We start from the raw sequence: 15779 nt of genomic DNA, 5'->3' as shown, positions 1-15779 counted from the left end.
CAGCAGGTGGTGAAGATGGATCCGTACATCATCGCGACTGTATTTCCACACATCCAGGACATCTACTCGAAACGGTCCATGAGGAAGGCCCACAGCATCATCAAGGACCCCACACAACCCAGCCAAGAACTGTTCACTTCCTTACCGTTGGCCAGACAGTATCGGAGCATGAGGTCTGATAACAACAGTCTCAGAGACAGTTTCTATCTACAAGACATCAGACTGCTGAACACTTAAACTGGACTGACCACCTGCTCTGATTCTCCATACCTTAGCACACATGCACTCACTCACGCACGCACACACCCACACAGACATACACACATACACACACACAAACACATTCATGCCACACACACACACACACACACACACACACACACACACACACACACACACACACACACACACACACACACACACACACACACACACACACACACACACACTGCTGCTACCAAACTCTTATTCTAATTGATAAATACTACATAATTTAAACACTTGCCCCCCCAATACCCCGTTCCCCAAAACATGTATAAATATTGGACGATAAATTGTTTTTACTGTGTTATACTTCCTTGCCTTCAGAAAGCATTCATATCCCTTGACTTATTCCACATTTAATTGTGTTACAGTTTGAATTCAAAATGGATTCAATATTTTTTTCCTCACCCATCTACACACAATACCCCATAATGACAGTGAAAATATGTTTCGATTTTTTTGGCAAATTTATTGAAAATTGCATGCAGAAATATTTCATTTAAATAAGTATTTGCTCCCCTCAGTCAATACTTTGTAGAAGCACCTTTGGCGGCTATTACAGCTTTGAGTCCTCTTGGGACTGCATCAGCTTTGCACATCTGGATTTGAGGATTTTCTTCCATTCTTCTTTGCAGATTATCTCAAGCTCTGTTAATTTAGATGGGGAGTGGCGGTGAAAAGCATTCTTAAAGTCTTTCCAACAATTTTCAATGGGATTCATGTCTGGGTTTTGGCTGGGCCGTTCAAGGACTTTCCCATTCTTGTTCTGAAACCATTCCAGCTTTGTTTGGGGTTATTGTCTTGTTGGTACATAAATCTTTGCCCCAGTCTAAGGTGGTTTGCACTCTGAAGCAGGTTCTTATCAAGGATTTGCCTGTAATTGGCTGCAGTCATTGTTCCCTCTGTCCTTACCAGTCTCCAAGTCCCTGCCGCTGAAAAGCAACCCCATGGCATGATGCTGCCACCACCATGCTTCACGGTAGGCATGGTGTTAGATGGCTGTGCCTGGTTTTCTCCAGATATAGTGGTTTGCATTCAGGCCAAACAGTTACATTTCTGTCTCATTAGAACACTGGATCTTTTGCCTTATGCTCTCAGTCTTTCGTGTGCCTTTTTGCAAACTTCAGGCGTACTGTTGTGTACCTTTTTCTCAGGAGTGGCTTTTGTCTTGCCTCTCTCCCATAAATCCCAGATTGGTGACGTGCTGTAGAGACTGTTAATCCTTCTGGCAGGATCTCCCATCTCAGCCAAGGAGCTCTGTAGTTCAGTCAGAGTGGTTAATGGGTTCTTGGTCACCTCCCTGACCAATGTACTTCATGCCTGGTTGCTCTGTTTGGTCGGACTGCCAGCTCTAGGCAGAGTCTGGGTAGTTCCATATTTTTTCCATTTTTCAATGATGGAGTCCACTGGGCTCTTGGAAACTTTCAACACTCTAGAAGTTGCATTATACCCTTACCCAGATACAGTACATTCAGAAAGTATTCAGACCCCTTGACTTGTTCCACATTTTGTTACGTTACAGCCCTGTTCTAAAATTGATCAAATAAAAAGATTATCATCAATCTACGCACAATACCCAATAATGACAAAGTGAAAACAGGTTTTTAGAATTTTTTGCAAATGTATAAAAAAAATAACCCCAGAAATACAGAAATAAGTATTCAGACCCTTTGCTATGAGGCTCGAAATGGAGCTCAGGTGCATCCCGTTCCCACTGATCATGATGTTTCTACAACTGGATTGGAGTCCACCTGTCATAAATTCAATTGATTGGACATTTATTATTTTATTTAACTAGGCAACTCAGTTAAGAACAAATTCTTATTTACAATGACGGCCTACCCCGGCCAAACCCTAACAACGCTGGGCCAATTGTGCACCGCTCTATGGGACTCGCAATCATGGCCAGTTGTAATGCAGCCTGGAATCGAACCAAGGTCTGCAGTGATGCCTATAGCACTGAGATCGGGGGGGAAGGGACTTGGTCAGGGAGGTGACCAAGGTCCCAATGGTCACTGTGACAGAGCTCCAGAGTTCCTCTGTGGAGATGGGAGAATTTCCAGAAGGACAAGCATCTCTGCAGCACTCCACCAAATCAGGTCTTTATGGTAGAGTGGCCAGACGGAAGCCACTCCTCAGTAAAAGGCACGACAGGCCGGTTTGAGTTTGACAAAAGGAACGTAAAGACTCTCAGACCATGAGAACAAGACTCTCTGGTCTGATGAAACCAAGACTGAACTCTTTGCCCTGAATGTCAAGCGTCTGAATGTCAAGCGTCACGTCTGGAGGAAACCTGGCACCTTCTCTACGGTGAAGCATAGTGGTGGCAGCATCATGCTGTGGGGATGTTTTTCAGCGGTAGGTACTGGGAGACTAGTCTGGGACACTAGATGAATGGAGCAAGGTACAGAGAGATCCTTGATGAAAACCTGCTCCAGAGCGCTCAGGACCTCAGACTGGGGTGAAGGTTCACCTTCTAACAAGACAATGACTCTAAGCACACAGCCAAGACAACGCAGGAGTGGCTTTGGGACAAGTCTCAATGTCCTTGAGGGGCCCAGCCAGGGCCCAGACTTGAACCCGATCAAACATCTCTGGAGAGACCTGAAAATAGCTATGCAGCAACGCTCCCCATCCAACCTGACAGAGCTTGAGAGGATCTGCAGAGAAGAGCAGAAACTCCCCAAATACAGGTGTGCCAAGCTTGTAGTGACATCTCAGGGATGATCAAAATAAATTGGATGCACCTTAGAGAATGTCAGTACCAGTCAAAAGTTTGGACTTACTCATTCAGGGGTTTTCTTTACTTTTACAATTTATTTTCTAAATTGTAGAATAAGTGTAGACATCTGAACTATGAAATAACACATGTGGAATCACGTAACAACCAAAAATTGTTACATCTAAAGATATTTGATATTTGAGACTCTTCAAAGTAGCCACCCTTTGCCTTGATAACAGCTCAGTGCACTCTTGGCCTTCTCCCAACCAGCTTCACCTGGAATGCTTTAAAAACAGTCTTGAAGGAGTTCCCACATATCCTGAGCACTTGTTGGCTGCTTTTCCTTCACTCTGTGGTCCAACTCCTCCCAAACTATCTCAATTGGGTTGAGGTCGGGTGATTGTGGAGGCCAGGTCATCTGATGCAGCACTCCATCACTTTCCTTCTTGGTCAAATAGCCCTTGCACAGCCTTCAAGGTGTGTTTTGGGTCATAACTTATTTAATGAAAGAACGAACACTGAACAAAACTATACAAAACAACAAAACGAACCGTGAAGCTATATGACTAGTGGAAACAGGCAACTAAACATAGAATAACAACCCACAAAATAACCAAGGAATATGGCTACCTAAATATGGTTCCCAATCAGAGACAACAATAAACAGCTGCCTCTGATTAAAAACCAATCTAGGCAACCATAGACATATAAACACATAGACTAGAAAAACCCCTAGACAATACAAAAACTAAACAAACCACCCCTTGTCACACCCTGACCTAACCAAATAATAAAGAAAGCAAAGATGACTAAGGTCAGAGCGTGACACTTATTCTCTGCAGCAGAGTTCCCTCATAGCGCTTGATGGTTTTGCGACTGCACTTGAAGAAACTTTCAAAGTTCTTGAAATTTTCCTGGTTGACTGACCTTCATGTCTTAAAGTAATGATGGACTGTCGTTTCTCTTTGCTTATTTGAGTTGCTATAATATAGACTTGGTCTTTTACCAAATTGGGCTATCTTCTGTATACCAACCCTACATTGTCATAACACAACTGATTGGCTCAAACGCATTAAGAAGGAAAGAAATTCAAACAAATGAACTTTTAACAAGGCACACCTGTTAATTGAGAGAAGAGAAGCTGGTTGAGAGAATGCCAAGAGTGTGTAAAGCTGTCATCAAGGCAAAGGGTGGCTACTTTGAAGAATCTCAAATTTAAAATATATTTTGATTTGTTTTCACACGTTGTTTACACTTCACTGTATGTACATGTGATTTGTGATATTTCTGTATATTATTTTCAAAACATTTGTACAAATTTCTAAAAACACGTTTTCACTTTGTTATTATGGGGTATTAGGTGTATATTGCGAGAGACAAAACATATATTTGATCAATTTTTAATTCAAGCTTTAACACAACAAAATGTGCAATAAGTCAAGGGGTATGAATACTTTCTGAAGGCACTGTAAGCTAAAATGTTTATTCTATTCTACTGAGCCATTTACTTTATGTTCATATTATTATCTTTTCTTACTGTTGTTGCATTGTCTAGAATTAACCTGCATTTAACATTTAAGCATGTTAATCCTTGCAAGGCTGCCAGCCCAGACGGCATCCCTAGCCGCGTCCTCAGAGCATGTGCAGACTAGCTGGCTGGAGTGTTTACGGACATATTCAGGTAACTGAACTAAATGAACTAAATGACTATCGCCCCGTAGCACTCACTCCTGTCATCATGGAGTGCTTTGAGAGGCTAGTTAAGGATCACATCACCGCTACCTTACCTGACACCCTAGATCCACTTCAATTTTCTCACTGACCCAATAGATCCACAGACGATGCAATCACCGACACAACAGTAGTAGGCCTGAATGGCGAAACAGCCAACAGGGATGAGGTAAGGGCCCTGGAAGAGTGGTGCTGGGAAAATAATCTCTCACTCAACGTAAACAAAATGAGCTATTTGTGGACTTCAGGAAACAGCAAAGGGAGCACATTGATGGGACCGCAGTGGAGAAGGTGGTAAGCTTCAAGTTCCTCGGCCTACCCATCACTGACGATCTGAAATGGTCCACCCACACAGACAGTGTGGTGAAAAAGGCGCAACAGCGCCTCTTCAACCTCAGCATATTAAATTTACAGATGCACAATTGAGAGCATCCTGTATCACCACCTGGTACGGCAACTGCACCGCCCGCAACCAAAGGGCTCTACAGAGGGTGGTGCGGTCTGCCCAACACATTACCAGGGGCAAATTACCTACCCTCCAGGACACCTACAGCACCCGATGTCACAGGAAGGTGAAAAAGATCATCAAGGACATCAACCACTTGAGCCACGGCGTGTTCACCTAACTATCACCCAGAAGGTGAGGTCAGGACAGGTACATCAAAGCTGGGACCGAGAAACTTAAAACCAGCTTTTATTTTAAGGCCATCAGACTGTTAAATAACCATCACTAGCCGACTTCCACCTGGTTACGCAACCCTGCACCTTAGAGACTGCCGCCCTATATAAAAAGACTTGGACTCACTGGGCACTTTAATAATGGAACACTAGTCACTTTAATCATGTTTAAATAATGTTTACATACTACTTTACTCATCTCATATGTATGTACTGTATTCAATTCTACTGTATTTTAGTCAATGCCACTCGAACATTGCTCAATCTAATATTTATATATTTCCATTCTTTTAATTTGAGATTTGTGTGTATTGTTTTTAGATACTACTGCACTGTTAGATACTACAGCACTGTTGGAGCTAGGAACACAAGTATTTCGCTACACCCGCAATAACATCTGCTAAATATGTGTATGTGACCAATAACATTTGATTTGATTGGGATACACGTGTCTGACTTGTGAAGTGTCTCATTTTATCAGGGAGTCATACTGAGACCAGTGTCTCTTTTACAGATGAGCCTTGAATTACAGAAATTACACACAACACATCAACATACATACAAAATCCAAGCAGGGAAAAAAACACGGTCATAAACAACAAACACATTCATCAGTTGTTATAAGGTCCTCAACCAGCTTTCTGAATAGCCCTGAAGGCACCAAAACATCAACTGTAAGAACATTTTGAAGATTGTTCCACACATAAGATGCATGAAAACTTAAACCTGATTTACCTAACTCAGTAGAGACCAAAGGAATTTCTAGAGTTAACAATCCCTGAGACCGGGTGTGGGTAACTTGTATGTCTAAAGTTTAGTTAAGATGTTAGGCTCAGTGGGACTTTTTGTAAAAGGGCTTTATAAATGAAAACATAGCAATGTATCAGCCAACATAATTTACAAATAAATTAATTAAAAATCCTACAATGTGATTTTCTGGATTTTTTTTCTCACTTTGTCTGTCATCGTTGAAGTGTACCTATGATGAAAATTACAGGCCTCTCTCATCTTTTTAAGTGGGAGAACTTGCACAATTGGTGGCTGACTAAATACTTTTTTGCCCCACTGTATATATATATTTTTTCATTTGACCTTTATTTAACTAGGCAAGTCAGTTAAGAACAAATTCTTATTTTCAATGACGGCCTTGGAACAGTGTGTTAACTGTGTTGTTCAGGGGCAGAACGACAGATTTTCACCTTGTCAGCTCGGGGACTCAATCTGGCAACCTTTCGGTTACTAGTCCAACGCTCTAACCACTAGGCTACCTGCCGCCCCATATACATACATATACAGTGCCAGGTTAAATGTTTGGACACACCTACTTGTTCAAGGGTTTTTCTTTATTTGACTATTTTCTACATTGTATAATAATAGTGAAGACATCAAAAATATGAAATAACACACATGGAATCATGTAGTAGCAAAAAAAGTGTTAAACAAATCAAAATATATTGTCTATTTGATATTCTTCAAAGTAGCCACCCTTTGCCTTGTTGACAGCTTTGCACACTCTTGACATTCTCTCAACCAGCTTTGTGAGGTAGTCACCTGGAATGCATTTCAATTAACAGCTGTGCATTGTTAAAAGTTCATTTATGGAATTTCTTTCCTTCTTAATGAGTTTGAGCTAATCAGTTGTGTTGTGACAAGGTAGGGGTGGTATACAGAAGATAGCCCTATTTGGTAAATGACCAAGTCCATATTATGGCAAGAACAGCTCAAATAAGCAAAGAGAAATGACAGTCCATCATTACTTTGAGACATGAAGGTCAGTCAATACGGAACATTCCTTCTTAATGCGTTTGAGCCAATCAGTTGTGTTGTGACATGGTAGTGGTGGTATGCAGAAGATAGTCCTATTTGGTAAATGACCAAGTCCATATTATGGCAAGAACAGCTCAAATAAGCAAAGAGAAACGACAGTCCATCATTACTTTAAGACATGAAGGTCAGTCAATATGGAACATTTCAAGAACTTTGAAGGTTTCTTCAAGTGCATTAGCAAAAACCATCAAGCTATATGATGAAACTGGCTCTCATGAGGACCGCCACAGGAAAGGAAGACCCAGAGTTACCTCTGCTGCAGAGGATCAGTTCATTAGAGTTAACTGCACCTCAGATTGCAGCTCAAATAAATGCTTCACAGAGTTCAAAAAACAGACATATCTCAACATCAACAGTTCAGAGGAGACTGTGTGAATCAGCTCTTCATGGTTGAATTGCTGCAAAGAAACCACTACTAAAGGACACCAATAAGAAAATACTTTCTTGGGCCAAGAAACACGAGCAATGGACATTAGACTGATGGAAATCTGTACTTTGGTCTGATGAGTCCAAATGTGAGATTTTTTGGTTCCAACCGCCTGTCTTTGTTAGACGCAGAGAAGGCAAACAGATGATCTCTGCATGTGTACTTCCCACCGTGAAGCATGGAGGAGGTGGTGTGATGGTGTGGGGGTGTTTTGCTGGTGACACTGTCAGTGATTTATTTAGAAATCAATGCACACTTAACCAGCATGGCTACTACAGCATTCTGCAGTGGTACGCCATCCCATCTGGATTGTGCTTAGTGGGACTATCATTTGTATTGACAATGATACAACACACATCCAGGCTGTGTAAGGGCTATTTGAGAAGATAGTGATGGAGTGCTGCATCAGAGGACCTGGCCTCCACAATCACCTGACTTCAACCCAATTGAGATGGTTTGGGATGAGTTGGACCACAGAGTGAAGGAAAAGCAGCCAACAAGTTCTCACCATATGTGGGTACTCCTTCAAGACTGTTGGGAACGCATTCCAGGTGAAGCTGGTTGAGAGAATGCCAAGAGTGTGCAAAGCTGTCATCAAGGCAAAGTGTGGCTACTTTGAAGAATCTAATATATTTTGATTTGTTTAACACTTTTTAGGTTACTACATGATTACATATGTCTTCTTTCATAGTTTTGATGTCTTCACTATTATTCTACAATGTAGAAAATGGTAATAATAAAGAAAAACACTTGAAGGATTGGGATGTGTCCAAACGTTTGACTGGTACTGTGTATATATATATATATATACACAAAATGTTTTGTTCATATGTTTCCACACGTCTCTGAAAACCATGTTCTTTTCACGTTCTTTTGATGTGTTTTTTTGTTGTTGTAAGGGATAGACAACAAATCCTCACTTGCTATCTGGTGAGCCGATTCAAAATCTCACCTCGCCAATGATACCGCTGTGGATCTTTACACTTTCATCCCACTGAAAAGGTTCCCTATTTAACGAGGATACAAACACAAATTCAACACATTCAAAAACATTTAGTGTCAGGGAATTTCACATGCGGCGGAATGTATGAAACAGCTGTCTGTAGCCCTTTTATGCAAATGAGACATTTGACAATAGTAATCTCCATCATGATCGTCATCTGCATCATGCAGACGATACACAACTTTACATTTCTGTGTTACCAGAGGATTTTAGCTCCGCGCATCAATTATTAAACTGTATTAGTGATTTAAATAATTGGATGGCTCACATCTTCCTCCAGTGAGGCTGTTTCTCTCTCAGACTGATACAGAGAGACTCAACTGTGCGTTTACTACAAGCAGGTTTGACTACTGTAATGCTCTCCTGTCTGGAAAAGCCATTGGTCAACTGCAAAACATACCGAATGCTGCAGCATGGGTATTGACCCTAGATCATATGCAGAACACATATTACACCGTTGAATTTTTTAAAATAATTTTATGATTAATCAATTGGTTTTTAAATCAATTGTGCAAGTTATATACCCAGTAGGTTCCTCAGGACCTTTGGCACTGGCCTTATAACCATGCCAAAGCCTAGGACCAAGAGGCATGGAGAGGCAGCCTTTGGTTATTATGCCCCCAGCCTCTGGAATAGCCGGAGAACCTGATGAGGGCCGATACTGTGGACATATTTAAAAGAGATTTTAAAACATACATTTTTAGCTTTGCTTTTCCTTAGGGTGCTTTTTAGTCATTCTGTATTATTATTTTGTTTTTTTTATCCTCTTATATTTGTTGTGTAGTATTTCATAGTTTTTTTGTGTGTGAAGCACATTGCGTTGCATTCCATGTCTTAAATGCGTTGTGTAAATAAAGCTTGATTTGATGCTTAATGTCCACAGAAGATACTGCCACCTTATAGTATTGTGACATCTCTTATGGAATGTCGCTCCATTTGGTTGTGCCACAACTGCCCGGAGTCGATGACGTAGGTCTTCATAATCATCATCGTCGTTCCTATCAGTGTAGTGTCATCCACCTAGGATGGTCTGGCTGATCTAGGATCAGATCCTAACCATCTCTCTGGACCAAACACAAAGGTTACGGATCAAACATGACCCGTGTTGATTGGGGAATGTGTGATCACTTGTGCAAACAAGGGAGAGAGCAGTTTTACTCTGCAGCCTTCACAATATCTCACCATATCTTATCTACATAGCGCTGAGACTACGTACTGAGGAATAATGTGACGCGAGTGCCTTTTTAACCAATCTCAGTCCAGGTATGTTGTAGAGACGAGTGAGAGATCTCCTGTTAGGACAATAGCCTACTGTGCCTACTGGCAGCCATTCACAGCATCTCCCCACCACCTTCACCAAAACCATCTCTGGATCTGTGGCTGTGAGTCTTCTTTGGGACAAACGAGGTCCATCAACTGGAGGAAGCAGCTTGCGCATCACAAAAACAACTTCATTAAAAATTGAGTTTCCTTTCTCTTCTTGTGCTGGACCTTTTCAAAGAGGAGCCCACCGAGGAGCCAGCGGCTGACCGACACTGACCCTAAGTAAGAACAAAGCCTGTGAGAGCAAGGGGGTTCCGGGGGGGTCACAGCTTCCATTATTGTCCCTTGTATAGCTATTGACAGTTGTATTACTGAAACACACACACACACACACACACACACACACACACACACACACACACACACACACACACACACACACACACACACACACACACACACACACACACACACACACACACACACGCACCTCTACGTTTGATGGGAACCCTAAGGAATGCCAAGCTTAAAGCCCATCCCTTGTTTATAAAGGGCTGCCGCTATTCCTTTTCCAGCACTATGACTACAGCCATCCCTGTAACTATTACTGTTAATACTAGCTATGAGTACTATTTTCAGCTGCCGATAGTGTTTTGTTTTTCCAGCTTCAAGTAGACACTATTTGCCTATTATCTTGTGGGGGGGATTGTAGTGTCATCATCATCATAGTAAAGTGTTTCGAATGTGTTGTGTGTGGGTTGATGTGAGTGTACCAACACTGGATCAATGTTTTCTCTGAAGCGTTTGCTTTTGTCTTCACTTATCGTTATTTTGGAGGGGGCTTAGTGTTGCTCACTCAAGCTGCTGCTTAAAATGTTCATCCTATTGGTATCTGAAATGAGAGTCGCAAGGAGAAAAGAAACCAAGAGGCAGACAGCTCATCTCATTGGTCCCTTCCAACGTGTTCCACCGTCACACAGTAGCCCACCACAACCCACACAATAAAAAAACGAAAAAGGAAGACTTCGAGAAAATGTTACACGCTGCCTTGTTTTCTCAGATTTGGAAGCAGGGTGTTATGGATATTTCTCAGTGGACTGGCATGATTTGTAACTGCGGACAGATTTGACCCTCCAGACCTCTTTCTAAGAATGAACATGTGGATTTGCACGGTAGCTGCCTCCAGCCTCCTGCCTAGTGCTCTCATGTTCTCCCGAGGAAATGACTGTGGCTTGTATTGACTCTCTGTCAGAGGAAGCAGGGTGATTTGGACTTCTGAAGGATACGAGGTAACCTGACCCCTTGTCAGAAGCAGGCATTACACAGGAGAGCGGTCACAAGGGCGAAAGAAATCGCATGACTTCAAGGTGCTGCACACCACACACACACACACACTGACAGAACAGGTTGTGTGCTTCGGTGTCATGATCTGCTTCTCATATATCTGTGACACACTGTTGAGATAATCTATGGACATTCCTTCAATGTCACCGCTATACCCTTGCCTCATTAATGCTGGGGAGGGATTTAATGGGTATTGTGCTACATAAAACCAACATGAATCAGTGTCTGTCACTTCTCCAGGCTCCTGAGGTTGGTCTGGATCCAATAAAGCTGTCATGGTTATCGGCAAAGCACTGACTGGACTTGCACTACCGGTGAACCAGTCATCTCTAGTCAATAATTCTAGCTTTTTTTTGGCAAGTGCCAAAGCCTACCAGCTCTCTCCTCAAGACAAGGGTGCCCCTCACTACCTACACCCCCACGAAAGCTTTGCACTGCAGCTAGCCAAAATGCTGCAAAGGGGTTTCACTCCTGAGCACCGATTTGATTGAGTCTACTTTCTCTTTAGCCCCGGTTCATTTGAATATGAATCTCCACGGTAACCAACAGTAAAACAGAGGGAGACCCATCATCCACGCCCCTCTCGTCCCAGCATCTCTGCCCCATGCTCAAGGCCCGGCTTCCTAAAACAAGGCCTGCTTAATAAAGGCAATATCTTATTCTTTCCCCCTTGAATGACACAGAGAGGACTGGGGCCATTTGCAGGGCTGCTAAGGACAGTGGACAAAGACCTGAAGCACGGAGAGGGAGAGCACAGCCCCCCCACTCCACTTCACAGTGCACACGGGCCTGGGACTGAGGACACATCCAGGGGCCAGGGACAAAGCTTTCCTCATTTCTCAGATCATCACTATCACTTGCTCGGGGTCCTCAGGAATGACTTCTTTTCAGCAATGACTCCATTTCTGATTCATCTGGAACCTACTACTCATAGAGTCAAAACAAATCTTATATGGATTAAATTGCCCCTTCCCTCTTCAACCTTCATAACAATATTGTAGAAGCCCCTAGGGCAGTAAATTGATCCAGCATGGTGAAGTTGGAGTGCTTCAACCACAGGCATCCCACTCATTAATAATTATGTGCAGAAATGATTAGGATGTCTTGACAAACATTAATGAAGAACCCCGGGACTCCTTATTTCAATAATTAAAAGCATAAAGCAATGATTGCTGTGAATACCTTAATGCTATTACACTTGCAAATGAGATTTTCTTGCATTGAATGGGAAGGAGAAGAACAACTTTGGCAAAATGTATTTTGAAAGTAAATTATGGTGGATTGTCTTAAATGGTTATTGCATAATTCATAAAATTATGAAAGGGCCCACTGGGAAAACAAAGATTACGTACGCGAGAGAGGGGATCTGATGTTGTGCATACTAAACTGAACTATGCTTATGAAACTAGATCACACCATTGTTATACCATTAAACACCACCAATATATAGTATAATACTCTGTGGATTTATCATACAACTTCAGCAATATAATCAACGAAACATCACTCTGGGCACAGAGTGGTTGAATCAACCAGTCTTTTCAACGTTTCTGTGCTCAGTGGGATTCTACAAATGTATAATTCCTTCAGGCCAAAACTTACCCATAAACAAAGCCTTTTCCATGTCTTCATCCAAGATATCTGCAGGAGAAAATAGAAATAGGCATTAATTACAGTATTATGATTTCCCCCACATTCTTCTCTCCCTTCATCTGCCTCTCTACCTCTCTCTGTGCCCTCTCACCTACCCTTTCTCCATCCATGTACTCTCCCTGACCCCTGAAGCACCACACTTAGTGCGCCACCTGCTGGTGACAGGGTTTCTGACCCCACATTTTGGTAGGGCAGTGGGATTGAGGGTGCTGAAGAGCACTATACTAAAAGTAACACATGTGAAAGCTACAATATTGAGTGTTATTGTACATTGCTGAATGAGAGGGAGAAACTAGTGTTATTGTTATGAAACTATGGGTAAAAGGTCCACAGCGCACTTGTTAGAGCTATTTTCTATATAAAAAGAAAATGTGTTAAAGTTATTTCTGTTGATTTATTATTGCTAGAGAAATGTATTTAAACCGTTTACATGTATGGAAATCTGTATTATTGTTGCTATTATAAACTGGCATTTAATGGGTTAATTTGAGATTGCACCTCAGTTGAACTGGGCGACAGGTAGCCTGGTGGTTAGACTGTTGGGCCAGTAACCAAAGGTTTGCTGGATTGAATCCCTGAGGTGACAAGATAAAGATCTGTCATTCTGCCCATGAACAAGGCAGTTAACCCACTGTTCCCAGGTAGGTCGTCATTGTAAATAAGAATTTGACTTGCCTAGTTAAATAAAAGTTGTTTGCAGTAACTTCTTTGTTATTGTAATATCCAGTGGCGTCATGCACCCCGAAAATCTGAGGGGGCACAGAGTGCCCAATGGGAAGAAGCCATTTCAGGCTATCAATCAAGCTATAGTAGCTAGCTTGTCAATTTTACAGTAGCTGGCATGCCTTATTGCCTGAAGTTGGTAGACTTTAGAAAAGCAAGCAATAACTAAATGTACTATATAAGACTCACATTCCTTTCAATCTTTTACCCAGATTTTAGCAGAGAAGCATATTTAGTTTACATAGAATTAGGCATAATGATTATGGCTCTAGATAGCAGGAAAAAGCTGTTTCAGGTTTTTGAAAAATTCAAAATGATCCAACTAGAAGTCCAACTAGAAATGAGAAACTAGAAGTTGGAGAATCAAACATTTTTCAAACTAACTAACGTGAACTCAACATGAAATCAACAAACAATTTCAGCTTTTAATTGGATTTAGGTTAAGAGTTTGTTGGAAAAAAAGACAAAATTCCCTTATGTTGATTACTTTTTCCAATCCAGTCAGTTTTCCACATCATCACATAGAATTTTTTGTTGTTGAAATGATGTGGAAACAATGTTGATTCAACCAGTTTTTCCCAGTAAGTTGGTAGCTAGTTATGAGGTTGGAAGATTGGGAACCTATTTGGGCTATTTAAAGCCAGCTTCATCATAGTGCTAGTAGTATTAAAAAAAAATATATATATATAATATATAATAATAATAATAATATATATATATATTATTTTAAACAACAAACCTGAGGTGGCACGTGCCCCTGTGCCCCCTACGGACATAGAACGCCTCTAGTAATATCCCAAACGAATAATAGCAGTTTCAACATTAAGGATTCCAGCTTTAAGATACAGTTTTCACTATTTCATTGGTGGATTTATCACCTAATTTCACCCTTTATCATTCAACATCAAATGAACTGTGTGACATACCTGGACTTTATGTGAAAATAAAATAACGTTTTTTTTGTTTAAATCAAGAAATTATATCTCAAGCCTTTTCTCGGAAACATTGGAATCACATAGAAACCCTCTCTTTATGGTGTCAGGAATTGGCCTATATCAGAATGCTGGGACATTGTTGGAAGCCACTACAGGATTTTCCAAGAACACGTCACAATGAGTAAGCAGCAGCGAAAATATGGCTGGTGGTCACACCAATTCAGTGGCCTTGTGGTTAAAGTGACTAACCTGAGACTGAAAGGTTGGGAGTTTGAACCTTGACTGAATCTTACCAAAGACTATTAAAATGTGTCTCTGCTTGGCACTCAAATTGGGGGTAAGGCCCTGTGATAGACTAGTGCCTCATGCTACAGGAGATAGGCTGCTGTTATGGGTTGTGCACGGCTACTTACTTCCCCGTCACACATTTCATGAGTTATTACATTTAATTGTTCCTTACCTGCTGAAAAAAAACAGCATTGACCAGCCTAAATTTCAAGCTGGTGCTGGTGACCTGCTGGTGCAGCATGTTCTTGCTCAGGGGTATTCAACTCTTACGCTGTGAGGTCTAGAGCTTCCTGGTTTTCTATTCTACTTGATAATGAAAAGCACCCACCTGGTGTGCCAGGTCTAAGGAGTTATTTGGTTAGAGGGGAACAATGAAAACAAGCAGTGGAACTTGCTTCAAGGTCCACAGTTGAGTTTGAGGGGTCTAGCTGGCAAAACCACGGCCATCATTATCATATTTCCCAGCATGCTCTATTGCAGTTCGATTTGTTCGTTTTTGTTTTTGTTTCAATATCTGTGTTTTTGAATGTACACTGATAGATTACGTAATCTTATGCTACACAAAGATAAATAACAAACATTTTTCTTAACCAATCCAATCTGTTACTTGGACTCACATGATTGTTTCAGTTAAGATGGTTTAGGTAGTCTTATTTATTTATTTGTCTAACAGGCAGTTATTCTGAATGCAGATTGTGTGTGAATAAAAATAAAAAGGGTTGGGTATTCCCACTGGCTGGATTCCAATAGGAATTAAACATCCCTTTGCAGCAAGGATTCCAATAGGAATTAAACATCCCTTTGCAGCAAGTATTCTGTGACTTGCATACCTGATGTGGCTACTTTATTCATAAAAAAAATGAGTCTCTCAAAGTGAGGCCTTGTGATAAATGTAATGTACGATCTTAAATAATTAAAAAG

The sequence above is a fragment of the Oncorhynchus clarkii genome, chromosome 23 (genome assembly GCF_045791955.1).
Source record: "Oncorhynchus clarkii lewisi isolate Uvic-CL-2024 chromosome 23, UVic_Ocla_1.0, whole genome shotgun sequence".
Taxonomy (NCBI): Eukaryota; Metazoa; Chordata; class Actinopteri; order Salmoniformes; family Salmonidae; genus Oncorhynchus; species Oncorhynchus clarkii.
The sequence above is the reverse complement of the archived record's forward strand: the minus strand, read 5'-3'. Positions refer to the sequence as shown.